Source organism: Balaenoptera borealis, assembly GCF_965194805.1.
Source record: "Balaenoptera borealis genome assembly, chromosome: 7".
Lineage (NCBI taxonomy): Eukaryota > Metazoa > Chordata > Mammalia > Artiodactyla > Balaenopteridae > Balaenoptera > Balaenoptera borealis.
The window spans coordinates 62927107-62955058 of NC_138864.1; the positions used below are offsets into that span (position 1 = coordinate 62927107).

General features: G+C 37.2%; 2 long non-coding RNA genes across 2 annotated transcripts in view; one reads left to right on the plus strand and one right to left on the minus strand.

Moving 5' to 3' along the window:
* Positions 1–27855, plus strand: part of LOC309631800 — a 44175-nt gene extending 16320 nt beyond the window's left edge. The window contains exons 2-3 of the long non-coding RNA XR_014246559.1: positions 26520–26595; positions 27783–27855. This is a non-coding gene — a long non-coding RNA (uncharacterized lncRNA). The remainder of the gene's footprint in view (positions 1–26519; positions 26596–27782) is intronic.
* Positions 16492–27952, minus strand: part of LOC309631799 — an 852461-nt gene continuing 841000 nt past the window's right edge. The window contains exon 7 of the long non-coding RNA XR_014246558.1: positions 16492–27912. This is a non-coding gene — a long non-coding RNA (uncharacterized lncRNA). The remainder of the gene's footprint in view (positions 27913–27952) is intronic.

Consider the following 27952-nt stretch of genomic DNA (forward strand, 5'->3'; position numbering starts at 1 on the left):
ATGAAAGATTCTGCTCTGGTTTGTGCTTTTGCCTCATAAGATTATCTTAGAAACAATCTTATATGGTCTTGTTAACTGGTCTTAGAATTTTATCCCATGCTTCATGGTTTCCTGAAAACGGAAAATTCCATGTTCTGGAATAAGGAAGAGAACAGGATGAAAATTCCCTGTTTGGTTAATTTCCTGTAAGGCTTATTTAAGGAGAAGATGGGTTGGCAAAGAAAATTGTGACCAAGGGAAGAAGAGTAAATTAGGCCGTCAGAATAGGGGAGGGACGTAGAAAACAAAAAACTGGGTCAGTGGCCTGACTCACCCAACTTCCCAAGTTCAAGCACACTGATTTCCTCAGACTACAAGGAATCTCAAGGAGCAAGGGAGGGTAAATGTTTTTCAGTGAGGATTTCTCCAGGAAAACTGCCTTCATCCTGAAGAACAACTTTCTGGTCTTTAGTATAACGTTATCTTTTACTTCATACCCTCAAACTACTTTCCCCAAGATCCCTCCCCCCTAGTAGGGTATCTGGATCAAGATTGCTTCTTGAATCAAGCCACATGTTGTTCTCAGGAAATTCCATTCTAGTGTTGATCCCAAGTCTCTAGTCTAGAATCTTACCTTTCTGGTATCCTCTTTCAGTGCCATTTTTCTTTGCTATTCTTTAGCCTTACCTGAATACAGCAACTCATTTTATCAGCCGGGTTTTCACATCTTTGAAACACCTAGAGAAGGAACCAGGGTATAAGTCATTCTACTCCCGGGAGACTCTTCTGCATGTGTGTAAGTTCACAGATATGCATTTGGGAAGAGCATCATCTAACTTTACCCACAATCTTATGTACCCATGATCTTCCTCAGAAGCCCATCAAGCAAAAAATTTTGTATATTCTCTTTCATACCAGTAAGTAGACATTTTTCACAGTTTTGAATATTACTCCAGTCATTCTTCCCCCCAAAAGGAATGGTCTACTCAAAAGATAAACTTCACTGTTCATCTTAGAAGAATGAATTTGCCTAAAGTTAAAAAAGATAGTCTTTTGAGCTATAAGATCTTAAGGTTAAATCTCCACCGTAGATTTCATTACATGATTTTTAACAGGTCATTTTGATATGTCAGTGAATAATTTCCTTTGGGTCCGTGATACTAGCTAGTTATTACAAAGTCTGCTTTGTAGTAAATGTTCTTTTGAGGTTACTGTATGTTTGGACAAGGGACATAGATAGTGCCTAAATGGATGTTCTGTGGTTTGAGGATCCTTTCTGGAAAGAGTAAAATATTATTCACCTATAATTTTCTCTTACCGTGACGTTTATACTCTTTTTCTTCTTATCAGCATTTAAAGATAATTTAAATCTTTCCATGTATTGTCTCTCTACTCATTTACTGTTCATTCTTCACCTAGCTCTACCTCTAATAATCTGGCTTCTTCCCTGTCAGTTTGCAAATCTATTTTTGCTAAGGCTACCTTTGACTTCCTTGTCATTAAATGTAACGAGCAATTATCAGCTGTATCTTATTTGATCTCTCATTAGCACTGACCTCTTCCACTGGCTTGCAGGTCACGGACAGTCTCCTCTGTTCACTTCTACCTTTATGAACATATTGCACAGACTTTGTTGCTGTCTTCTGTTCCTCTGTCCAGCAGTTTTGCACTTCTCAGGATTCTATTCTAAGCCTCTTTTCTTTCATGTCACATATTTGCCTATTAAGTCTCATCCACTTTAATGGCTTCATTACCTCTCACACAGCAGAGACCCCTATTTCAATTGCCTATTGTTGTATAACAAACCACTCCAAAATTTAGTGGCTTAAAACAACAACAACTTTATTATTTCTCGCTAGTCTTGGTGTTGACTGGGCTAAGCTGCATGGCCTTCTCACTTAGTACAATAATGTCAGCTTTGGCTGCATCGTATATGGGCTCAATTGTCCTGGAGAGCCAAGATGGTTTACATGCCTGGCATTTGATGCTGGATAGTGGCTAGAAGTTGTTCTGAGACTGTCAATTGAACATCAACAGGCTTCCTGTACATGTGGCTTGGTCTCTGCACAGCATGGTGGCTGAGTTCCAGGAAGAAGTGTTCAAAGAGTGAGAAATCCTAGAGGGAGGAAATAGATGCTATAAGTTCTCTTTAAAAAGTATATCTGCAGATAACCAACAGGTACTTACTGTATAACACAGGAAACTCTGCTCAATATTATGTAACAACCTAAATGGGAAAAGAATTTGAAAAAGAATAGAGATATGTAAATGTATAACTGAATCACTTTGCTGTAACCTGAAACTATCACAACACTGTTAATAAACTATGTGCCAATATAAAATAAAAAGTATATCTGTGATTGGCACACTGTCACTTCCATTACATTCTATTAAGCTGTCACAGGGCCAACCCAGATTCAAGTGGGAAGGAAATAAACTCCATGTATTGATGGGAAGAATAATAAAAAGTGTTTGGCCATCTTTAGTCCAGCTACACATTATTATACATAAATTCATCAGACATGGAAAATACCCTAACCACTCCCCAGGATCCCCCAGATCTCATCCCATTACGGCATTAGGCTCAAAGTCCAGCACCTTTTTATCTAAATCAAGTCCCAGTGTAGATGAGGCTCTTCAGGCTCCTCTAGATATGAAGAGCTATAAACTGGGAGACAAGTTACCTGACTCCCACAAACTCCATATGCAATGCTGAGACAAGGACCTTAGAATGGACATTCCATTCAAAAAGCAGGGAGGCAAAGAGCAGTCACATGTCCATAGAAATCTTAAAATTTAGCTGAGCACATGCCAGTTCCTTGATTAGGGCTCCTTCTGGCTTTCTTGGATTGATTCTCCAGCCTCTTGCCTTTACCTTCTGGGCTCCCGTCTCCCCCAGATGGGTCATCCCTGTCCCTAAGATCTATCCCACGTGTAGCTGACTAGCTTTCTCAGGCTGTGTCCTACTTGCAGGAAGTTGGGGGTCTCAAAGGCCTGTTTTAATTTGGAATGATCACTGTTCCTTTTAGTACAAGCTGGTATAATCCCTTAGGGACTTTGTGGACTTCCTGAGTATAAAAAGAGTCCATTCTATTAGACAAAAGAGATGGAAATTTCTTTGAAAAAGGTCCCTCTCTACGTTGGACTGAGAGTTGTTGTCTAGAAGAAAGTTTCAATGAGATACCTAAATCTTTGTCAGTTCTTAACAAAGGTTTTTATACCCACACACTTGAGATCTTAATTCTAAGATCGCATTTTTACTGGCAGTGCCTTGGAGTGTCTTTTGGTACAGACTAATTTAGAAGATAATTTTTATAATAATTACTCTCTAATGATTTACATTTTTTTTTCTTTTTTTTGCAAACATGGAAAGTGTTTGACACAGGTAACCAATCTTAATCTGCAGTGACCTAGTGACAACAAATCTCTTGCTTATAAAAAAAAAAAACGAATTGCAGGAATAGAATAGTCTATTTCCATAGGTGGATTTCTCAAAGAATACAGGTAAGCATTTTATTTAGAGGATTCACACTAAAGGTACCCTCCCCCAGTCCATCAGCCTTTAGTAGCAAATCAATAGGTGAAATTTAAAGTATCTTATAATTGCCTGAAGTATGAAGCAGCATTTTAAAAATTTCCTCACATCTGCTCTTTTGGAAGGATATAATCAAATGAAGTGATCTGCTGTTTCTCCAATTGCTAGATCAATTATTAATTTAAACTAGAGCTATATTTTTATGACAATTACCATAGACCCACATTTGTAAATAAGATAATATCTATAACTTGATCAAAATTCAGTATGCAAAGTGTTGACAAAATAAGCTTAAGAAATATGACATTGCTAATCACATTTCATAGCATTAGATTCTAAATGTTTTTAATCAACTTACAACATCAAAATAAAAGCAGGTTAAATGGAAATTAGAATATATTTAATGTGAAGAACTTTTGAAGTTATAAATAAGATGAACCTACAGGAAAGGAAAGGGGGAAAATAAGTATATTGAGAGCTACGGTGATACTTGATGTTAGAGAATATAAATTGCCTTCTGGAGTAAGTATATTTTCATTTATGTTAAGACAAGCTCTATGAGAAACATTATATAACTGATTCAACATCTAATATTCTTTCTAATGCAACAGTTGATCTCAAGCTTTTTTTATTCCTTAAAAACCTTGTAAGTTTTTAAACTTCAGTTTTGAGCCTGGCTGGTGGTTTAGTGAGTAGCAGTGATGTGCTAGGTATGGCTCCTGTTGGACCCAACTGTGAGCATCTCTTTCCAACATTTTGTACAAAATGTAGGCCATGATGAGAGTGTTCACACCATGGAAAAAAGGAAATACTGCAAATAAGGGTTTCCTGTTTCCCCAGAGAGTTGATTGTAATACATTTACCAGCATTATAACTGGTAAATATATATCAAAATATGTATCTAGATATTTTCTTGTGATGAGAACATTTAGGATTTATTCTCTTAACTTTAAAAAAAATTTTTTTAAATAAATTTATTTATTTATTCATTTATTTAATTTTTGGCTGCATTGGGTCTTCGCTGCTGCACACGGGCTTTCTCCAGTTGCAGTGAGCGGGGGCTACTCTTTGTTGCGGTGTGCAGGCTTCTCATTGTGGTGGCTTCTCTTGTTGCAGAGCACAGGCTCTAGGCACGCGGGCTTCAGTAGTTGTGGCACACGGGCTTCAGTAGTTGTGGCTCGTGGGCTCTAGAGCACAGGCTCAGTAGTTGTGGCACACGGGCTTAGTTGCTCTGCGGCATGTGGGATCTTCCCGGACCAGGGCTCGAACCCGTGTCCCCTGCATTGGCAGGTGGATTCTTAACCACTGCGCCACCAGGGAAGCCTATATTCTCTTAACTTTTAAACATAGTGTACAGCATTGTCAACTATAGTCATCATGTTGTACATTATATCTTGAGTACTTATTTATATTATAACGGGATGTTTGTGCCTTGTAACCACATTTATCTAATTCCCCCTAACCCCAACTCCAACCTCTGGCAACCACAATTCTGATCTTTTTTTCTATGAATTTTGTTTTTGTTTTTTTTTTTAGATTTCTTATAAGTGAGATCATAACAGTATTTTTCTTTCTCTGTCTTATTTCACTTAGCATAATACCCTCAAGGACTATCCATGTTGTCACAAGTGGCACTATTTCCTTTTTTTGGCTGAATAATATTCCTTTCAATATATATACAGGCATACCTCATTTTATCGTGCTATGCTTTTTTGTACTTTGCAGATATTGTGTATTATACAACTTGAAGGTTTGTGGCAACCCTGCATCAAGTCTATAGGTGCCATTTTTCCAAAAGCATTTGCTCACTTTGTGTGTCTTGGTAATTTTTCCAATATTTTAAACTTTTTCATTATTATTACATTTTTTATGGTGACCTGTGATCAGTGATCTTTGACGTAACTGTTGTAATTGTTTTAGGATACCACGAAGTGCACCCATATAAGACATAGAACTTAATTGATAAATAAGTTGTGTGTTCTGACTGGCCGTTCCCTCACCTCTCTCCATCTCCCTGGGCCTTCTTTATCATGTTCTTTGCTGTAATCACTGTAGGTTTTTCTCTTGTGCATACCATGAGTCTTACATTAAATATTATAAAATTATAACAATTTATTTTAAACTGATAACTTGGATAGAATTCCTAAACTTACACTTTTACTTCTCCTCCCCCTCACATTTTTGGTTACTGATGTTGCAATGTACATATTTTTATATTGGGTAACTAATAACAGATTACTATAATATAGTGGGTTTTTTTTTCCTACCTTTGTTTAACTTTTAAACTAGAGTTGTAAGTGGATTATGCATCACCATTATCACATTACAGAATCTAACTGTGGCTATATATTTACCATTACCAGTAAGTTTTATGCTACTTTCTTAGAATCTTATGATATTAATTAGTGTCCTTTTACTTCTACTCAGAGAAGTCCCTTTAGCATTTCTTGTAAGGCAGGTCTAGTTTGGGAAAGCTTTTGTTTGGGAAAGTCTGTATCTGTCCTTCTCTTCTGAAGGACAGCTTTGCTGGGTGTAGAATGCTTGATTGACAGTTTTTTCTTTCAGTATTTTGAATATATCAACCATTCTCTCCTAGCCTGAAAAGTCTCTGTTGAGAAATTTGCCCAGTCATATGGGGGTTCCCTTCTATGTAACTTCTCTCTTTTGGCTTGTGGGTTTCAGAGTTCTTTGTCTTTGACTTTTGACACATTGATTACAGTGTGTCTGGTGTGATCCTATTCAGGTTCAACTCTTTGGGGTCCTTTGGGCCTCATAGATTTGGATGTCCACTTCTTTTCCAAGAAACTTCAGGACGTTTTCAGCCAGTGTTATTTAAATATATTTTCTGTGCATTTCTTTCTTTACTCTTTCTGAAATTCCCATACATATTGTGGATATTGTTTCTTTTTGATTTTTTTTTTTTTTATCGTGTCCCATCAGTTCCATGGACTTTATTCACTCTTTTTCATTCTTTTTCCTTTTTGCTACTCTGGATAATTTCAAATGTCCTCTCTTTTAGGTCATTGATTCTTTCTTCTGCATGGTCTAGTCTGCTTTTGAAGCTCTCTATTGAATTCTTTAGTCACTGTACTTTTCAGCTCTAGGACATCTTTTTGTGTGTGTTTGTGGTTTGTATGTGTGTGTGTGTTTTTTTGTTTTTGGGTTTTTTTTTTGATGGTTTCTATTTCTTTGTTGACCTTCTCTCTCTCTTTTTTTAAAATTCATTGTTTTCCTAATTTTATTTGTCTGTGTGTTCTTGTAGTTCACTAAACTTCTTTAAGAAGATTATTATGAATTCTTTGTCTGACAGTTCATAGACCTTCGTTTCTTTAGGGTCAGTTATTGGAGCCTTATTACTTTCCTTTGGTGGTATACCGTTTGGTCATGTACCTTATTTTTCATGATCCTTTATTCCTTATGTTTTTATCTGCATATTCAAGTAGGTGGTCTTCTCTTCCAGACTTTATGGGTTTGCTTTGGCAGAGACAGTTCTTATTTTTTTTTTTTGTAGTTACTAGTTTATTTTGTCATTTAATACCGTAGAATATACCCAAACCTATTATAAAAAGTTAAAATTTATTAAAATTTACACACAAACACAGACCACACTCGGCACCATCTTCAGCTGAGAGAAATGTAATCAAATGTAAAGATGCAGTATTAAATCATAACTGCCTAGAATTGACTGTAGTATGTACTGTACTACTGTAATAATTTCATAGCCATCTCCTGCTGCAAACTCAAGTGTTGCAAGTATCCGCTTAAAGCACCACGTGACACTAGTCATCTCCGTCTGAGGAGTTCATCTCTCGAGTAAGTTGCATATAGTAGCAAAGAGTGTTCTCTCACAGTTCCTGCATACTTTTCATTGCATTTAGTGCAATACCACAAACCTTAAATAACAACATGGAACCCATACAAAATGCCACTAGTGGTGCTGGAGGTGCTCCCAAGAAGGAGAGAAATTTTCTTACACATATAAGAAAAATTTGAATTGCTTGATACAGAAACAGTTCTTTTTTTTTTTTTTTTAAATAAATTTATTTATTTATTTATTTATTTATTTTCGGCTGTGTTGGGTCTTTGGTGCTGTGCGCAGGCTTTCTCTAGTTGCGGCGAGCGGGGGCTACTCTTTGTTGTGGTGTGCAGGCTTCTCATTGTGGTGGCTTCTCTTGTTGCATAGCACGGGCTCTAGGTGCACAGGCTTCAGCAATTGTGGCACGTGGGCTTAGTAGTTGTGGCTCGCGGGCTCTGGAGCACAGGCTCAGTAGTTGTGGCGCACAAGCTTAGTTGCTCTGCGGCATGTGGGATCTTCCCAGGCCAGGGCTTGAACCCGTGTCCCTTGCATTGGCAGGCAGATTCCCAACCACTGCGCCACCAGGGAAGCCCCAGAGACAGTTCTTTACCAGTCAGCTCAGTTTAAGTAACTAGGCATATCTGTTGGTAATGTCATTTAGAAAATGGAGCTTGCTACCAGGGTGTATTTAGCGGCAAGGTTGCTACCTGAACTCTGATGTTGGGGAGGCTGCCACTGGCTGATGACAGTTGAATAGGACTGCTTATCCAGTTCCCTGCCCAAGCAAGGCTGTACGATAAGCTCCATGGTTGCCTGGGTTCTCTTGTCAGGCTTTCTAGACAGTTGGGACTTGGTACTATACTCAGTGGTAAATGGGGCTATGAATTAGCTTCCGTGCCTGGCAAGGCAGAGGGAAGGAGCCTGGGGCCTGCACAGTTTGTTGTCTGGAGACCCAACTCAGGTAAGAGTGTGCACTGACTCCCCTGACCAGGTGAAGTCACCAGTTTTGCTCCACAGATGTAGAAAACCACAGGCTGTACTCTCTGTTCAAGCGCCAGTGTAAGCAGGGCTGTTGAATGTACTATGCAGCTTCCTGTGTGTTCTGGTTAGGTTCCCTGGTTGGACAGGTTAAAGACTGTCTTCAGCAATGAGGGAGGCTGTGAATTAGTTACCCTGCTGTGGTGCAGTGGGAGAACCATCTCCAAGACCAGTAAAGCTCTTTGTTTGTGGTCTTGACTCAACCTGACCCATGCCCCAAGTTCCCTGGCTGAATAGGGCCACTGGCTTTACTCTGCAGATTATCTGCTCTGCTTGCTGGACTCTCTGTTCAAGCACTGGTGGACTATGCAGTTTTCTAGGTATTTTGGCCAATCTTTATAGTAGGGCATGGCTGGGAGCTTCACTCAGCAGTGGGTGGGGCTGTGACTCAGCTTTCCTGCCTGGGCAGGATGGGCCAGCTCCAAGCACCTCCCAGGGAGAGGAGCTATTTTAGGCAGTGAGTAGGGCTATGCATTAACTTCCCTGCCTGGGTATAGCAGGGTACCCTTCACACTCAGAACTGGCTTTTCTCTGGGGGTAACCAACTTTGCCTGTTGGACTCTGTGCTCAAGTGTTGTTGGGCTACATAGCTTCCAGGTGTTCTTGCAGCCCTTCTAGTCAGGGCTGGGGTTACACTCAGTAGTGTGCTAGCCTATAGTTTCCTGGTCACAATGTGCCACTGACTTAGTTCTGCAGATGAGAAAAGTTGCTGGTTAGGGTTACTGCTTGGGCTCTGCAGGTAGGAACTCAGTCTGCCAAGAAATGAGTGCTTGTTGTTGCAGACTCCTCCTCTCTTCTTCATCACTGTCAGATTCCTAGTGGTTGAGTCCTGCAAATACCCCTGCAGTCCTCATGGGGCAAGACAAGAGTGCTGGCTCCTGAGAAGGTGGGGGAGCTGGATATCACCCCTAGGCTTTCTTTTCTCATTGGAGGAATCATACACTTAGAAGAGACCTCTCTATGTGGTACTGCACCAGCCTGGGGGAGGGCACTGCTCAGCCTCACCCCCATATTCTAGAATTCCCTCAGTCGTGTTTCGTTCATGAATACTTTTTAGTTGTTCTTCTTGTGAGGGGGAGTGAAGTGAGGAATGACCTATGTTGCCATCATGGTGACCAAAAATCAGATTATATGATTTTTATCATTCTGTCAATGTGGTGTTTCACATTTATTGATTTGTATATGTTGAACCATCCTTGCATTCCAAGAATAAATCCTACTTGGTTATTGTGTATAATCCTGTTAGTATTTTGTTGAATTTGGTTTGCTGATAGTTGAGATTTTTTATATGTGTATTCATCAGGGATATTGGTCTGTAATTTTATTGTAGTATCCTTATATGACTTTGATATCAGGGTAATGGTGGCCTTGTAAAATGAATTTAGGAGGGTTCCCTCTTCAATTTTTTGGAAGGTTTTGAGAAGTATTGGTGTAAGTCTTTAAATTTTTTTGTAGAATTCACCAGTGGAACTGTCTGGTCCTTGGGTTTTCTGTGTTGGGTGGTTTTGATTACTGATTCAGTCTCCTTAGTTGTTACCGGTCTGTTTAGATTTTCTTCCAGATTCAGATTTGGTAGGTTGAATGTCTCTAGGAATTTATCTATTTCTTCTATGTTATCCAATTTATTGGCATATAATTGTTATGGTAGTCTCTTATGATCATTTGTATTTCTACAGTATCAGTTGTAGTTTTGACCTTCAGTTTTGACTTTATATATTTGAGTCTTTTCTTCTTGGTTAGTCTTGCTAGAGTATTGTAAATTTTGTTCATCTGTTTGAAAAACTAGCTGTAAGTGTTTTTCCTATTGTTTTTCTCATTTATTTTATTTTATTTTATTATTTTTTCTACTCTGATCTTTGTTATTTCCTTTCCTCTCCTCACTTTGGGCTTAGTTTGATCTTTTTCTGATTCCCAAGTTCTAGTTTTAGGTTGCTTCTTTGCTTAATATTTTCTTAATATTTGCATTTATCACTATAAACTTCCCTCTAAGAACTGATTTTGCAGCACTGCATAAGTTTTGGTGTGCCGTGCTTTCATTTTCATTAGTTTTGAGATATTTTTTTTTGATCTCTCTTTTGATTTCTTCTTTGACCCATTGGTTGTTTAGGAGCGTGTTGTTTAATTTCTACATATTTGTAGATTTTTCCAGCTTTCCTCTTGTTGTTCATATCTAGTTTCATACCATGTGGTTAGAAAAAATACTTGGTATGATTTCATTGTTCTTAAATTTGATAAGACCTGTTTTTTGTACTATCATATGGTCTGTCCTGGAGAATGTTCTGTGTGTAATTCAGAAGACTGTGTATTCACCTTCTTTTGGATGGAATGTTCTATAAATGTACGTTAGGTCCATTTAGTCTAATGCCTGGTACATGTCCAGTGTTTCCTTGTTGATTTTCTGTCTGGATGATTTATCCATTGCTGAAAGTCGGGTATTGAAGTCCTTTTTAATTATTGGTGTCTATTTCTCCCTTCAAATCTGTTTGCATTTACTTAATATATTTATGTACTCCAGTGTTGATCCATATATTTTCATGATTGTTATATCCTCTTGATAATTGACTCTTTTATCATTTTCTGTTGACCTATTTGTGGGTTATGGTCTATTTTGTCCAATAAGTATAGCTACCCCCCTGTTTCTTTCTGTTTGCACTTGCATGAAATATCTTTTTCCATCACTTCTCTCTGAGTGTCCTTAAAGCTGAAGTGAGCCTCTTGTAGACAGCAGATAAGTGGGTCTTGTTTTCTTAAATCCATCTAAACATTCTGTGCCTTTTGAATTCATCTATTTACATTTAGTGTTATTATTTCTATGTAAGGACTTAATAATGATTGTTTTCTGTTTATTTTGTATTTCAATTGTTTTTCTCTCTGTTTCTGCCTACATTTGTAAATTCGTGGTTTTCCCTGCTGGCATGCTCTTTTCTCCCTTTCTTTACTTTTTGTGCATTTACTCTAGGTTTTTGCTTCACAGTTACCGTGAGGCTTACGTAAGATACCTCATAGGTAAAACAGTTCATTTTAAGCTGACAGCAACTTTGATCATCTACAAAACGTTCACCATTTTACTTCCCACCTTTTGTATTTTTGATATCATTATTTACCTCTTTTCATACTGTATACTTGTTAAAAAATAATAGTATCTATAATTATTTTTAATACTCTTTTTCATTGACTTTTATGCTATAGTTAAGTGGTTAACCTATCATCATATTACAGAATTAGTTTCCTAAGTCTGACTACTATATATTTACTTTCCAGAGTGTTGGATATTTTTCCATGTTTTCATTTCACTGATTAGTGTTTTTAATTTTATCTTGAAGAACTCCTTTGAGCCCTTCTTCCAAGGCAGATCTAGCAGTGATGAACTCCTTCAACTGTTATTTGTCTGGAAAAATTCTTTATTTCTCCTTCATATCTGACATATATCTTTGCCTGATAGAATATTCTTGGCTGGCAGTTTTTTTTTTTTAATCACTTCAAGAATGTCATCCCACTGTCCTGGTCTTACAGGGTTGAGATATCCAATGATAGCCTAATGGGAGTTACTTTGTACGTTATAATGTTCTTATCCCTGGGTACTTTAGAATTCTTTATCTTCGATTACTAGATCTTTGATTATTCTAAGTTAATTTTATCTTTGATGATGACAGTGTCATTATAATGTGTTTTAGAAGGTCTTTCTACATTAAGATAATGGGTGATCTACTAGCTTTCTACTAGCTTTGTAAACTTGGATGTCGAACTCTCCCCACATTGGGGATGTTCTCAGCTATTATTTCTTTAAATAAACTTTCTGCTCCTTTCTCCCTCTCTTCTCTTTCTGGAAATTCAATTATTCTAATATCTGTACACTTGATAGTGTCCTGTGGATCATGTAGGCTGTCTTACCTCCTTTTCATTCTTTTCTTTTTTGAACATTTTATTTTATTTTTAAATTTTTGACTGTGTTGGGTCTTCATTGCTGCACGCAGGCTTTCTCTAGTTGCAGCAAGCGGGGGCTACTCCTCATTGCTGTGAGTGGCCTTTCATTGCGGTGGCTTCTTTTGTTACAGAGCATGGGCTCTAGGCACACGAGCTTCAGTAGTTGTGGCACGCAGGCTCAGTAGTTGTGGCTCACGGGCTCTAGAGTGCAGGCTCAGTAGTTGTGGCACACAGGCTTAGTTGCTCTGTGGCATGTGGGAATCTTCCCAGACCAGGGGTCGAACCTGTGTCCCCTGCATTGGCAGGCGGATTCTTTTGTTTTGTTTTATTTATTTATTCATTCATTTATTTATTTATTTTTATACAGCAGGCTCTTATCAGTCATCAGTTTTATACACATCAGTGTATACATGTCAATCCCAATCGCCCAATTCATCACACCATCCCCCCCCCCCCCGCTGCTTTCCCGCCTTGGTGTCCATACGTTTGTTCTCTACATCTGGGTCTCAATTTCTGCCCTGCAAACTGGCTCATCTGTACCATTTTTCTAGGTTCCACATATATGCGTTAATATACGATATTTGTTTTTCCCTTTCTGACTTACTTCACTCTGTATGACAGTCTTTAGATCCATCCACATCTGAACAAATGACCCAATTTTGTTCCTTTTTATGGCTGAGTAGTATTCCATTGTATATATCAAGCACATCTTCTTTATCCATTCGTCTGTCGATGGGTATTTAGGTTGCTTCCATGACCTGGCTATTGTAAATAGTGCTGCAATGACCATTGGGGTGCATGTGTCTTTTTGAATTATGGTTTTCTCTGGGTATATGCCCAGTAGTGGGACTGCTGGGTCATATGGTAATTCTGTGTTTAGTTTTTTAAGGAACCTCCATACTGTTCTCCATAGTGGCTGTATCAATTTATATTCCCACCAACAGTGCAAGAGGGTTCCCTTTTCTCCACACCCTCTCCAGCATTTGTTGTTTGTAGATTTTGTGATGATGCCCATTCTAACTGGTGTGAGGTGATACCTCATTGTAGTTTTGATTTGCATTTCTCTAATAATTAGTGATGTTGAGCAGCTTTTCATGTACTTCCTGGTCATCTGTATGTCTTCTTTGGAGAAATGTCTGTTTAGGTCTTCTGCCCATTTTTGGATTGGGTTGTTTGTTCTTTTACTATTGAGCTGCATGAGCTGTTTATATATTTTGGAGATTAATCCTTTGTCCGTTGATTCGTTTGCAAATATTTTCTCCCATTCTGAGGGTTGTCTTTTCGTCTTGTTTATGTTTTCCTTTGCTGTGCAAAAGCTTTCATGTTTCATTAGGTCACATTTGTTTATTTTTGTTTTTATTTCCATTACTCTAGGAAGTGGATCAAAAAAGATCTTGCTGTGATTAATGTCAAAGAGTGTTCTTCCTATGTTTTCCTCTAAGAGTTTTATAGTGTCCGGTCTTACATTTAGGTCTCTAATCCATTTTGAGTTTATTTTTGTGTATGGTGTTAGAGAGTGTTCTAATTTCATTCTTTTACATGTAGCTGTCCAGTTTTTCCAGCACCACATATTGAAGAGGATGTCTTTTCTATTATATATTCTTGCCTCCTCTGTCATAGATTAGTTGACCATAGGTGCGTGGGTTTATCTCTGGGCTTTCTATCTTGTTCCATTGATCTGTGTTTCTGCTTATGTGCCAGTACCATACTGTCTTAATTACTGTAGCTTTGTAGTATAGTCTGAAGTCAGGGAGTCTGATTCCTCCAGCTCTGTTTTTTTCCCTCAAGACTGCTTTGCCTATACGGGGTCTTTTGTATCTCCAAGCAAATCTTAAGATTTTTTGTTCTAGTTCTGTAAAAAATGCCATTGGTAATTTGATAGGGATTGCATTGAATCTGTAGACTGCTTTGGGTAGTATAGTCATTTTCACAATATTGATTCTTCCAATCCAAGGACATGGTATATCTCTCCATCTGTTGGTATCATCTTTAATTTCTTTCATCAGTGTCTATGGTTTTCTGCATACAGGTCTTTTGTCTCCTTAGGCAGGTTTATTCCTAGGTATTATATTCTTTCTGTTGCAATGGTAAATGGAAGTGTTTCCTTAATTTCTCTTTCAGATTTTTCATCATTAGTGTATAGGAATGCAAGAGATTTCTGTGCATTGATTTTGTATCCTGCTACTTTACCAAATTCATTGATTAGCTCTAGTAGTTTTCTGATGGCATCTTTAGGATTTTCTATGTATAGTATCATGTCATCTGCAAACAGTGACAGTTTTACTTCTTCTTTTCCAATTTGTATTCCTTTTATTTCTTTTTCTTCTCTGATTGCTGTGGCTAGGACTTCCAACACTATGTTGAATAATAGTGGCGAGAGTGGACATCCTTGTCTTGTTCCTGATCTTAGAGGAAATGCTTTCAGTTTTTCACCATTGAGAATGATGTTTGCTGTGGGTTTGTCATATATGGCCTTTATGATGTTGAGGTAGGTTCCCTCTTTGCCCACTTTCTGGAGAGTTTTTATCATAAATGGGTGTTGAATTTTGTCAAAAGCTTTTTCTGCATCTGTTGAGATGATCATATGGTTTTTCTTCTTCAGTTTGTTAATATGGTGTATCACCTTGATTGATTTGCGTATATTGAAGAATCCTTGCATCCCTGGGATAAATCCAACCTGATCATGGTGTATGATCCTTTTAATGTGTTGCTGGATTCTGTTTGCTAGTATTTTGTTGAGGATTTTTGCATCTATATTGATCAGTGATATTGGTCTATATTTTTCTTTTTTTTGTAGTATCTTTGTCTGGTTTTGGTATCAGGGTGATGGTGGCCTCATAGAATGGTTTTGAGAGTGTTCCTTCCTCTGCAGTTTTTTGGGAGAGTTTGAGAAGGATGGTTGTTAGCTATTGTCTAAATGTTTGATAGAATTCACCTGTGAAGCCATCTGGTCCTGGACTTTTGTTTGTTGGAAGATTTTTAATCACAGTTTCAATTTCATTACTTGTGATTGGTCTGTTCATATTTTCTATTTCTTCCTGGTTCAGTCTTGGAAGGTTATACCTTTCTAAGAATTTGTCCATTTCTTCCAGGTTGTCCATTTTATTGGCATAGAGTTGCTTGTAGTAGTCTCTTAGGATGCTTTGTATTTCTGCGGTGTCTGTTGTAACTTCTCCTTTTTCATTCCTAATTTTATGGATTTGAGTCCTCACCCTCTTTTTCTTGATGAGTCTGGCTAAAGGTTTATCAATTTTGTGTATCTTCTCAAAGAACCAGCTTTTAGTTTTATTGATCTTTGCTATTGTTTTCTTTGTTTCTATTTCATTTATTTCTGCTCTGATCTTTATGATTTCTTTCCTTCTGCTAACTTTGGGTTTTGTTTGTTCTTCTTTCTCTAGTTCCTTTAGGTGTAAGGTTAGATTGTTTACTTGAGATTTTTCTTGTTTCTTGAGGTAGGCTTGTATAGCTATAAACTTTCCTTTTAGAACTGCTTTTGCTGCATCCCATAGGTTTTGGATCGTCGTGTTTTCATTGTCATTTGTCTCTAGGTATTTTTTGATTTCCTCTTTCATTTCTTCAGTGATCTCTTGGTTATTTAGTAACGTATTGTTTAGCCTCCATGTGTTTGTGTTTTTTATGTTTTCTTCCCTGTAATTCATTTCTAATCTTATAGCATTGTGGTCAGAAAAGATGCTTGGTATGATTTCAGTTTTCTTAAATTTACTGAGGCTTGATTTGTGACCCAAGATGTGATCTATCCTGGAGAATGTTCCTTGCGCACTTGAGAAGAAAGTGTAATCTGCTGTTTCTGGATGGAATGTCCTATAAATATGAATTAAATCTATCTGGTCTATTGTGTCATTTAAAGCTTCTGTTTCCTTATTTATTTTCATTTTGGATGATCTGTCCATTGGTATAAGTGAGGTGTTAAAGTCCCCCACTATTATTGTGTTACTGTCAATTTCCTCTTTTATAGCTGTTAGCAGTTGCCTTATGTATTTAGGTGTTCCTATGTTGGGTGCATATATATTTATAATTGTTATGTCTTCTTCTTGGATTGATCCCTTGATCATTATGTAGTGTCCTTCCTTGTCTCTTGTAGCATTCTTTATTTTAAAGTCTATTTTATCTGATATGAGTATTGCTACTCCAACTTTCTTTTGATTTCCTTTTGCATGGACTATCTTTTTCCATCCCCTCACTTTCAGTCTGTATGTGTCCCTAGGTCAGAAGTGGGTCTCTTGTAGACAGCATATATATGGGTCTTGTTTTTGTATCCATTCAGCAAGCCTGTGTCTTTTGGTTGGAGCATTTAATCCATTCATGTTTAAGGTAATTATCGATATGTATGTTCCTATTACCATTTTCTTAATTGTTTTGGGTTTGTTTTTGTAGGTCCTTTTCTTCTCTTGTGTTTCCCACTTAGAGAAGTTCCTTTAGCATTTGTTGTAGAGCTGGTTTGGTGGTGCTGAATTCTCTTAGCTTTGGCTTGTCTGTAAAGCTTTTGATTTCTCCATCATTTCTGAATGAGATCCTTGCCAGGTAGAGTAATCTTGGTTGTAGGTTCTTCCCTTTCATCACTTTAAGTATATCATGCCCCTCTCTTCTGGCTTGTAGGGTTTCTGTTGAGAAATCAGCTGTTAACCTAATGGGAGTTCCCTTGTATGTTATTTGTCATTTTTCCCTTGCTGCTTTCAATAATTTTTCTTTGTCTTTAAGTTTTGCCAATTTGATTACTATGTGACTCGGCGTGTTTCTCCTTGGGTTTATTCTGTATGGGACTCTCTGTGACCCCTGGACTTGGGTGGCTATTTCCTTTCCCATGTTAGGGAAGTTTTCGACTATAATCTCTTCAAATATTTTCTCGGGTCCTTTCTCTTTCTCTTCTCCTTCTGGGACCCCTATAATGCAAATGTTGTTGCGTTTAATGTTGTCCCAGAGGTCTCTTTGGCTGTCTTCATTTCTTTTCATTCTTTTTTCTTTATTGTGTTTCGCGGCAGTGAATTCCACCATTCTGTCTTCCAGGTTACTTTTCCGTTCTTCTGCCTCAGTTATTCTGCTATTGATTCCTTCTAGTGTAGTTTTCATTTCAGTTATTGTATTGTTCATCTCTGTTTGTTTGTTCTTTAATTCTTCTAGATCTTTGTTAAACATTTCTTGCATCTTCTCGATCTTTGCCTCCATTCTTTTCCGAGGTCCTGGATCATCTTCACTCTCATCATTGTGAATTCTTTTCCTGGAAGGTTGCCTATCTCCACTTCATTTAGTTGTTTTTCTGGGGTTTTATCTTGCTCCTTCATCTGGTACATAGCCCTCTGCCTTTTCATCTTGTCTATCTTTCTGTGAAGGTGGTTTTTGTTCCACAGGCTGAAGGATTGTCGTTCTTTTTGCTTCTACTGTCTGCCCTCTGGTGGATGAGGCTATCTCGGCAGGCAGATTCTTAACCACTGTGCCACCAGGGAAGTCCCTCTTTTTTTTTTTTTTTCTCCTCCTACTGGGTTATTTCAAAGTTCCTGTCCTCTGAGCATTGATCCTATCTTCTGTTTGTTCTGTTCTACTGTAGATGCTCTCTATCGCATTTTTCATTTTGTTTAATGAATTCTTCAGGTCTAGAATATGTTTGGTTCTTTTTCATGATTTCTGTCTCTGTTAAATTTCTCATTTTGTTCATGAATTGTTTTCCTGATTTTGTTGGCTTTCTATGTTTTCCTGCAGCATGTTTTCTCAAAAAAGCTATTTTTTATCAGCTAAGTCGCCAATTGCATGCTTTTGAATTTGGTTACTGGAGGGGAGGATTGTTATCCTCTAGTGATGACATGTTTCCTTAATTTTTCATGTTCTTGGAGCTTTGCATTGCTGTTTTCAGATTTGAAGCAGTAGACTCCTCAAATCTTTACTTGTCTTCTGGTGGGAGATAGTCTTCATTTGTCTTGTTTATAGCTGGTACTTGTATGGATACACCTGCTCCATACATTTTGTGGCAGAATTTTTAAGCTTGCATGTTCTCTCTCGTTCTTACAACTTCCCAGTCTGGCTACTGGAAACGTCTCTTTTTTGTTTCCCAGAAGGCGGTAACATAGCTCAAGCTTTTAGTTTGTCATTAGTGCACAGACCCTGGCCTGTTTCCTGAGCTAACTCCCTGTCTATCAGAGTTTGTTTTCACAGCGGCACTTGAAAGTGCTGGAGCACACCAGGAGCTGGCCACAGAGTGGGGAGAGGTGTGGGTTTAGCACTTGGGGCATTGGGGTGTTTGTAGTCCCACTAGGGAGATCCCTTGGTATGTGGTTCTGCCAGAGGCTCATGGGTGTAGTTCCTGCTTAGTGTAGTCAGCAGGAACTGTGTCCCTGTAATGCCCTTTGATACTCTTATCTGCCTCTTTCTAGCTTTCCTCCCTCCCCCCAATCATGGGTGTCCCACCTCAGTGCTTTAGTTCTTCTGAAGAGAGGTGGGTTTCTCCAGCTGCATCTGGCACCACTGTAGTACCAGGGCACTCATTCATGGCTATCCTTTTCCCCTATGGGAGAGGTTGTCACTCCCACATAGACAGCTGCATGCAGTGTTGCTTTGGTGAGGGCAGGGGAGGGAGGGCTGCTGGTAAAATTCTTACGATCTTCACTATGTCCAAATTTGTGGGCTTTTCTTTTTGCCTCCAACAGTGTACTTGAATTCCCCTTTAGGAAGCTGGACTTCTGTTTCTCTCTGGTCTAATTTTCTGTCCAGGTCAGTGGGGATTGGACAGGCGTGTTGCTCTGCTTTTTCTACAGTGTGTACCAAGGTCTGTCTGCCTATTACCAGATGCACAAGAGGGCAAGACTCTTTCTGTGTCCCTTGGCATGTGGTGTTAGATCTCACAACTCCCACACAGACATTTTTGTTTGTGGACGGATGTCTAATTCTTTGCCGAATAGGGGGGACAAAAAGGACTATCTTATGTCGCATGATGCTGATGCTGTGTTCCAGATATTACTGATCTTAATTAACAACAGTCGCACGTTTTCAGGCAAGGGATATGCATCATTCAGAATTCTAAATATAGAACCACTGATGGAAGTGCAAATGGGTGGACAGTTATACATAAAACTCAAAATATATGCATAGTATTAAAACTCATTGTAAAGAAATATCAGACGTTCACGTAATTTATGATAAAATATTTATAAAAACATTTTGGTACAATTAAAGAAATGTAGGCCAGCTAGGTCCTTGTTGTTTATCTATTTTATATATAGTAGTGTGTATCTGTTAATCCCAGACTCCTAATTTATCCCCCTTTCCCCTTTCTTAACCATAAATTTGTTTTCTGTATCAACACACCACTTTTTCTTAATGTACCAGCAGGAACACTTAGGAGAGTTTCAAAATGCCAATCAGCAAACCATGCTTTGTCCCTTCCTAACCAGAAATATCAGCATGGGTTCTTTCAGCCTCCTCACTGTTGTGCAAAACTTGACCAAAACCCACCATACTTATGGGGCTAAGAATGGCTGCTCAAGTAATAGTAAAAAGTCAGATACACATTAGCCTCATAACTCCAAAGAATTATATTAAAGCATTGTTTCACATAGAATGATATGCCTATCATTGATGATGTAGGATATGTCTAGATTAGGAGTCTAAAAGACTTCAGGCCATGGGTCATATCTGGTCTGCTGTCTGTTTTTGTAACTATGGTTTTATTTGAACACCACCATGCCCACTGGTTTACATTGCTGTCTGTGGCTGCTGTTGCACTGGAATAGCAGAGTTGAGATGTACAGAGACTGTATGCCCTGCAAAAACTAAATCGTTACCTGGCTGTTCACAGAAAAAGTTTGTTGATCCTTGGCCTAAATGTCACATATTTATGGTTGTACATTAATGTTATTGTTTAATAGAGTATATGTGTGTATATGTGTGCACACACATATGTATATATAATACACACACACATATATATATATGACACACACACATGTATAATACCAAACTGATTTAAAACTATGGTTGTTTGAAATGGGGCTTCTTTTATTTAAAACGTGAGCTGAAAACGACATATACAAATAATGGTACAGGTGATGCATAGATATGAAAATTATGAATAAAATTAAACTGAGAAACCTGTTTTAAGAATAAACGGTCTGCAGTGTAAACTCTCTCAATTTTATATTAGTTTAAAAGATTGGCAGTAGGCAACAGTAAAAGCATGGAATGATTTGAAGACTGAGACTTATCAGTGGCCATAGGAAATCTCGGGGTTAAACTGTCCATACTAGATACACACACACATAAACCTATCAGAGTCAATAGACACAAGAATGCACTCACATAATTCTGAAGGATACACATAACAGTGGCAATCAGTGTCCTTGCCAGTAATATACAGGTTGTTCTGTGTAAGAAAAGGTTTTTCTTCAACATATAATTTCAGCATTACATATTTTTGTAAATATTCTATGCTTTACTCTCAACCCTATTCTTTATGCAATACAACATTTTAAAGAGCTTGCTTGAAGCTAGGACTCCCCAAATAAGATATATTTACGTCAATAAAAAGTGCAAAGTAAAACATGTCCAAAGATTTGATGAAACTAAGTCTATATTAAGCTATTTAAGACTGTGAGTCGACTTAAATCACAATTTTACCCTATGAAAGCATCAAAAACACTCATCAATTCACCAGAACAAAGAAAAGAGAAGGGTGGGGATATCCTGAGTCCAATTAATTTGACCTCTAAACACTGTGTATTGTCATATTATTGAGGAAAGGGACTGTGTCATACTGCTTTAGTATTCCCAGCACCTAACACAATGCCTAGCATATGGAAGCACTCAGAACATTTGCTGAATGGATGTATTAGGAAGCGTACGTTTTTCTTGTCTGAATTTCCTTTCTTAAGGTTATTTAAAGAGAAAGAAAACCATTTTTTTTCTAGACCTCAAAGTTCATTATGAGCAAATTAGTTAATGGCTTTCTGAAGATACTTTAGAAATATAGGATGATATTTCATGGAATATTAATGTTTAAGCTCTTTGGAAATAAGAATTATAGACCTGGATACTAAAAAGAAGAAGTCAGAAATGTTTGACCTGCAAAACGGTATACTTTGAGGTTTGGCTGACACAGTAACATTACTCTGTTCCTTCCCAACTGGTTCAGCCTTCTCTGCTCCTCTAGGTGGCTGGAGCAAATGCATCCTTGACCCAAAATGAAATGTTTCATCTGCTAGTTTAAAGGCTGTTTAAAAAATAACGACTTTTTAGCAGTCAATGCTTTCCTCTGAAATACTCTGCTGATTCACAAAGCTGTCTGAGAAATTCATGATGTCGCTGCAGTATCAGCCTGAATGAGGATAAAGTACCCATTTGGAGATCAGAAAATTTACTTTATTGGCTAAAGGGCTACTCCCCTTTGGTATAAAGAGAGGCATTAGAAAATCTATTAAGACTGAGTTATATTCTGCAGTCACCATCTTTTCTTGTTGCAATTAGTATTTCATTTTAATTGTGCTGCTGTATAATTTCTTATGAAAAGCTATTCAGTGTGAACTCAGAACATGTTTTTTTCCCCCCAATAGACTATGGGTCCATGGAACACTTTGTACAATTCCATGGGTTATAAAGAGAGGTACGGCAACTTTTACTTTACGAGGTCAAGGAACTTAGGGCATATTTGAAGTGTTTTCCTCTTATATCTACCTCTTTTGTTGTTATTCTTGCTGCTGTAACAGGAAAATGGATATATGTATCTTTTGGACTCAAGCTGTAGTTTGGAATGCCTAGTGAATTAGAGTCTGCTTGTCTCTCATTTTTGAGGCCACTCCGTATAGATGATCCCTGGCAGCATGTTCATAGCTTCTTTTTATAAAATACAGACAGTTTCTTCTCTTGGGGGAAAAAACTGAAACTTTTTTCTATTTTCTATTTTTTACCTTTCTTTACCTATCAGACACTTCTAATAACTATTCTACATAGCCTCTCCAATTTCCTCAGTCATTGAGCCGTTACTCAGCACTTACTATATGACAGGTTTTTTTGGTTTGTTTTTGTTTTTAAGGTATGCTGGTTAAAATATAAATAAAACATTCTCTGCCCTAAGAAGCTCATAGTATTTTGGGAAAGACAGACATGTAAGCAATTAACTTATTTTTTAAATTTATTTTGTTAATTGAAGGAGAGTTGATTGACAATGTTGTGTCAATCTCTGCTGTGCAGCAGAGTGCCTCAGTTATTTATACACATATACACATTCTTTTATTATTTTCTTTTCCATTATGGTTTAATCCCAGGATTTTGGATATAGTTCCCTGTGCTATACAGCAGGACCTTGTTGTTTATCCATTCTAAATGTAACAGTTTGCATCTACCAACCCCGAACTCCCAGTTCATCCCTCTCCCTCCCCCCCTCCCCCCCTCCCCCTTGGCAACCACAAGTCTGATCTCTATGTCTGTGAGTCTGTTTCTGTTTCATAGATAGGCTCATTTGTGTCATATTTTAGATTCCACATATAAGTGATATCATATGGTATTTGTCTTTCTCTTTCTGACTGACTTCACTTAGTATGATAATGTCTAGTGGCATCCATGTTACTGCAAATAGCATTATTTCGTTCTTTTTTTATGGCCGAGTAATATTTCATTGTATATATGTACTACATCTTTTTAAAAATTAGTTAATGTATTTTAAAAAAATGTTTATTGGAGTATAGTTAATTTACAATGTTGTGTTAGTTTCAGGTGTACAGTAAAGTGAATCTGTTATACATATACATATATATATTCTTTTTTAGATTATTTTCCTGTTTAGGTCATTACAGAGTACTGGCTAGAGTTCCCTGTGTGATGCAGTGTATCCTTATTAGTTATCTGTTTTATGTATAGTAGTGTGTACATGTCAATCCCAATCTCTCAATTTATCCCGTCCCCCTTCTCCCCCTTGGTAACCATAGGTTTGTTTTCTACATCTGTGATTTCTGTTTGGTAAATAAGTTCATTTGTATGTACCACACCTTCTTTATCCATTCATCTGTTGATGGACATTTAGGTTGTTTCCATGTTTTGGCTATTGTGAATAGTGCTGCTATGAACATAGAGGTGCATGTATCTTTTTGAATTATAGCTTTGTCTGGCTCTATGTCTAGGAGTGGGATTGCTGGATCATATTCTTAGTAACTCTATTTTTAATTTTTGTAAAACTAGTTTTTACTTTTAGTTTTCTGCCATACTGTTCTCCATAATGGTTGTACCAATTTTACATTCCCACCAACAGTGTAGGAGGCTTCCCTTTTCTCCACACCCTCTCCAGCATTTATTGTTTGTAGACTTTTTGATTATGGCCATTCTGACCACAGTGAGGTGGTGCCTCAGTGCAGTTTTGATTTGCATTTCTCTAAGAATTAGTGATGTTCAGCATCTTTTCATGTGCCTACTGGCCATATGTATGTCTTCTTTGGAGAAATGTCTGTTAAGGTCTTTTGCTCATTTTTTGACTGGGTTGTTTACTTTTGTTGAGTTGTATGAGGTGTCTGTATGTTTTGGAGATCAAGCCCTTGTCGGTCACATCGTTTGCAGATATTTTCCCCCATTCCATAGGTTCTCTTTTCTTCTTTCCTTCCTTCCTTCCTTTCCTTTGCTGTGCCAAAGCTTGTAAGTTTGATTAGGTCCCATTTGTTTATTTTTGTTTTTATTTCCATTGCCTTGTCAGTCTTACCTAAAAAAACATTGGTATGATTTATGTCAGAGAATGTTTTGCCTATGCTCTCTTCTAGGAGTTTTATGGTGTTATGTCGTATGTTTAAGTCTTTAAGTCATTTTGAGTTTATTTTTGTAAGCAATTAACTTATGCTCAAAGAGTTTTGGGGGTGATTTCTTCTTACTGAGATCAAGGAAGGCTTCACTGAAGCCCTGGAATGTAGAAGTGGGCCTTTCAAGAAGGAGGGGATATGGGGATATATGTATACATATAGCTGATTCACTTTGTTACATAGCAGAAACTAACACAACATTGTAAAGCAATTATACTCCACTAAAGATGTTAAAAAAAAAAAAAGCCTATTTAAAAACTTTAAAAAAAAATAATGAAAGATAATAGGGGAAACTGTGCAGGAGGAGAGGCGCTAAATGAGAGCTCTGTATAATTTCTGCTCAGTCTTTCTGTAGACCTAAAACTGCTCTAAAAAATAAAGCCTGGTATTTTTAAAAGATACCAAAAAAAGAAAAAAAGAAAAAAAGAAGTGCGCCTGAGGGAGAAGACATTCCGGGCTGAAGAAACAGTGTTAGCGTATGCATAATGTTATCAAAAACCATGAAAAGTCCAAGTAGCAATGAGTAGTCCTCTGTGGCTGAAGAGTTGAGTGATTGATGACACAAAATACAAGTTGGAGCCAGGTTATTGAGAACTGAATGAGTAATTAAAATGTTAAATTTTATGCATTAAGCAGTGGGGAGTCATTGAAGATTTTTCAAGCAGAGGAGTAGAAAGGTCTGACTTAAAGTTTAGGAAGGTAACTCATATCTATGTAGAGGACAGGTTGGAAAGTCAAAGACAGAAAATATGGGAGAAATGCTAGTTAGACATTTTAGTAGGAGAGAAGTATTTATCTTGTTTTGAATTGCTTCCTTCACAGAGAAATAGTTTTAATTCAGTATCTTATAACCAACATCCTAAATGTTAGATGAGAGCAACTTTCCTTAATCAGTAGGTCACCATATACCCTTGATATACTCAGGTCTTGTTATTGACTGGATTGTGTCCCCCCTGAAAATTCATATGTTGAACCCCGAACTCCCATGTGTCCTTAAGAGAGGTAATTAGGGTTAAAACAAGGTTGTAAGAGGGGCCCTAATCCAACAGGACTGGTGTCCTTATGAGAAACAGACACCAGAGATCTTTCTCTTTCTGAGGAAACAACAGGAAGGAGGCTGTCTGTCTACAAGGTAGGAAGATAGGTCTCACCAGAAACCAACACTGATGGCACCTTGATCTTGGACTCTACCCTCCAAAACTGTGAGAAAATACATTTCTGTTGTTTAAGATACCCAACCTGTGTGGTTTTTTTGTTTGTTTGTTTTTGTTTTTTTACGGCAGCCAGAGCAGACTAATACAGACCTAGAAGTAAAGTCTTCTTGTCTTCAAGTTCCATACTGCCCCTTTGTCTTTTTCCAGGGATACTGTTTTCTAAGTCTGAGGCATCAGAAACCAGGAAGCATTCATTAAGGTATCACTCCTCTCAAGTGCTCATGGCAATTGAGAGGAAAAGAGGGAGTAGATTAAAGAGGTAATTGTTCAGATAGAAACAAGTTGATTGGATTTAGAGATAAAGGAGAGAGACTTTTGAAAAACAACACATCTTATTCCATCTGAAGTTCTTAATCTTTCTTCATGATTATTCTGCTGAAAACCACCTCTTGAATATAAAGAAGCACCTCCAGATCCATCAGGGAGGTGTGTGGTTTTCCATCGTGAACCTGACCTCAGTTAGGTTTGATATCTCTGGCTTCTACTACTGCACTGTGCTATTTTTCTTTTTCTTTCTACTACCTTGTAAGTAAGTGTTGTTCATATATTTTAAGATTCTGTCTTTGGCTTCTGCCCCTTTTCCCCACTTTTTAGCTAGGAGAGGTCAATTGCTCCTAAGATTTCTATTAAAATACTTTTGTTTTACAACTGAAATTTATAAATGTACAGTGCCATATCTTCAAGTTTCATGTCCATGAGTGGCCTCTGGATATTTCCAGTTAAGTGTCTTAATAGCAATGTATTTCATTTGTGTAACTAACTCAGTGGTTGACAAAGCACCTTCATATATATACGTATATACTTGTTTTCCCCCATATCAGTACTCTATAAGGCATGTGGTATTAATTCTGTTTTATGTTTAGGATGCTTACTCTCAAAGTGGTGAATTTTACAAGTCATAAAATAAGTCATATAAGCAAAAATCATTCAGATGTCAAGCCTAGAGATATTTAGACAGGTCTAAAACTTCTCCAAGCAAGTCTAAAACTGGTCAAAAAGACTTAAATAAAACTTCGTGTTACCAACATTAGTTGCAAATGGTCTCCCCTTCTCAAATTTCTTAGTTGTTATCAGCGCTATCATTTTCTTCATCAGCCTGTCATCAAGCCCAATACCTGAAACTCAATAAGTGTTTGTTGAAAGTATAGTGAAATGACTAAACAAATGGTTCTTAAAGTTGATTTTCAATTTAATGCCTCGTGGAATCATTTACAAAGTCATTAATCATTCCACATTCTTCATTCCTACTGCAGTCACCCGGGATGTTGGAAAGAAAGAACAAACAAGAGGATGAGCACAAAGAAATACGGATTTTTGGATCCATATTCAGTAAGGAATTTATTTTTCTTAAAGCCAGTGTGAAATTATCATGAGTGAGTATTTAAAGATAAATGTATCTTCAAAGTTATATAGTAAAAATAAATCTTTGATTTTTTTAGTTATACACTGTTTCTGTTTACAAACCACATACTTAGCACACAAAATAGCAATAATACTGGAAATGTGGTCTCTCGATACTATTATTGGTCTTTCTAGCAATTAAAATTAGGTTTAAAAAAACGATGGCATAAAATATTATGTTAAGACCTTGCCTGATGTAGTTTTAGAAATTTAGGAAGTAATATTGGTGACTAGTGACAACGTAAGGAAGACTAAACATTTCTTAATCAAAATAAATGTTTATTCTGGTCTGGAGACCATTTCTTATTTGATCATCCTTGGAAAATATAAAATGTCAGAGCCATTATTTTTTATTAACTGGATCTGGCATGGGCATAAATAGTAAATTGAACTATCTTTTGTGTGGTGGTGGGCATTAAGAGAAAATTGGGCTGAAAAACTATTCAGACTTAAAATATATCTCATGTAGGTACTTATAGATGTGTAAATCAATTTTTAATAGAACTTTTATAAAATAAATGAATATCTCATATAATTTTGGTAAAATACAAATAACCTGTCTTGTCACACAAGGGGTAGTTTGTATGTCTGGCTCGTCACAATTTTAATTGTAAATCTCAGGAAATGCAGAATATGACAATTAAGTTAGGAAGTGCTCAGTGGATTGCAGAGTAGTAAACTTTATTAAATTTCTTCATAAAATAACATTGACAAATAATCTAATACAGAGCTGTCTGTGCATTACTAGGTATTGCTGAAGGAACAAATAGCCAGCTCCAAATTCACTCAGAAGATGAGTTCTGCTAGTTTGTTCTCTGTAATTTACAGGTCGTTCTATGATAAAATTTTAAGTTATTTGGTTCTCTCTCCAAGCAAGCAGCACTTTAGAATAAGCAACATATCTAATAGTAGAAAACTACTATTTTAGTAGATTGTAGGAAATCAAATATAAACCTATCTATAGACACTAGTAGCTTAATATGAATTACAAAAGAAATTTGAATGAAGGAATATTGATAGGAAATACATGGGAATAATTTGCTATAACACATAAGCTGGAAGATCTGGGGAAAGAAATAAGTAAATTTCTTGGGACTTATCTTCTTTTTCTTTAGCTGGCATGATTTTTGATGGTGTCACAAGGCCCAAACCATGACTTGATAGATGATAACCATGGCACATGTGCTTTTCTTCTCATAACAGTTGACAGTGTTCCAGGTAAGCAATGTCCAACTCCCATCCTCACTAATATCAGGTATAATATAGTATGTTAGGTTCAATAATA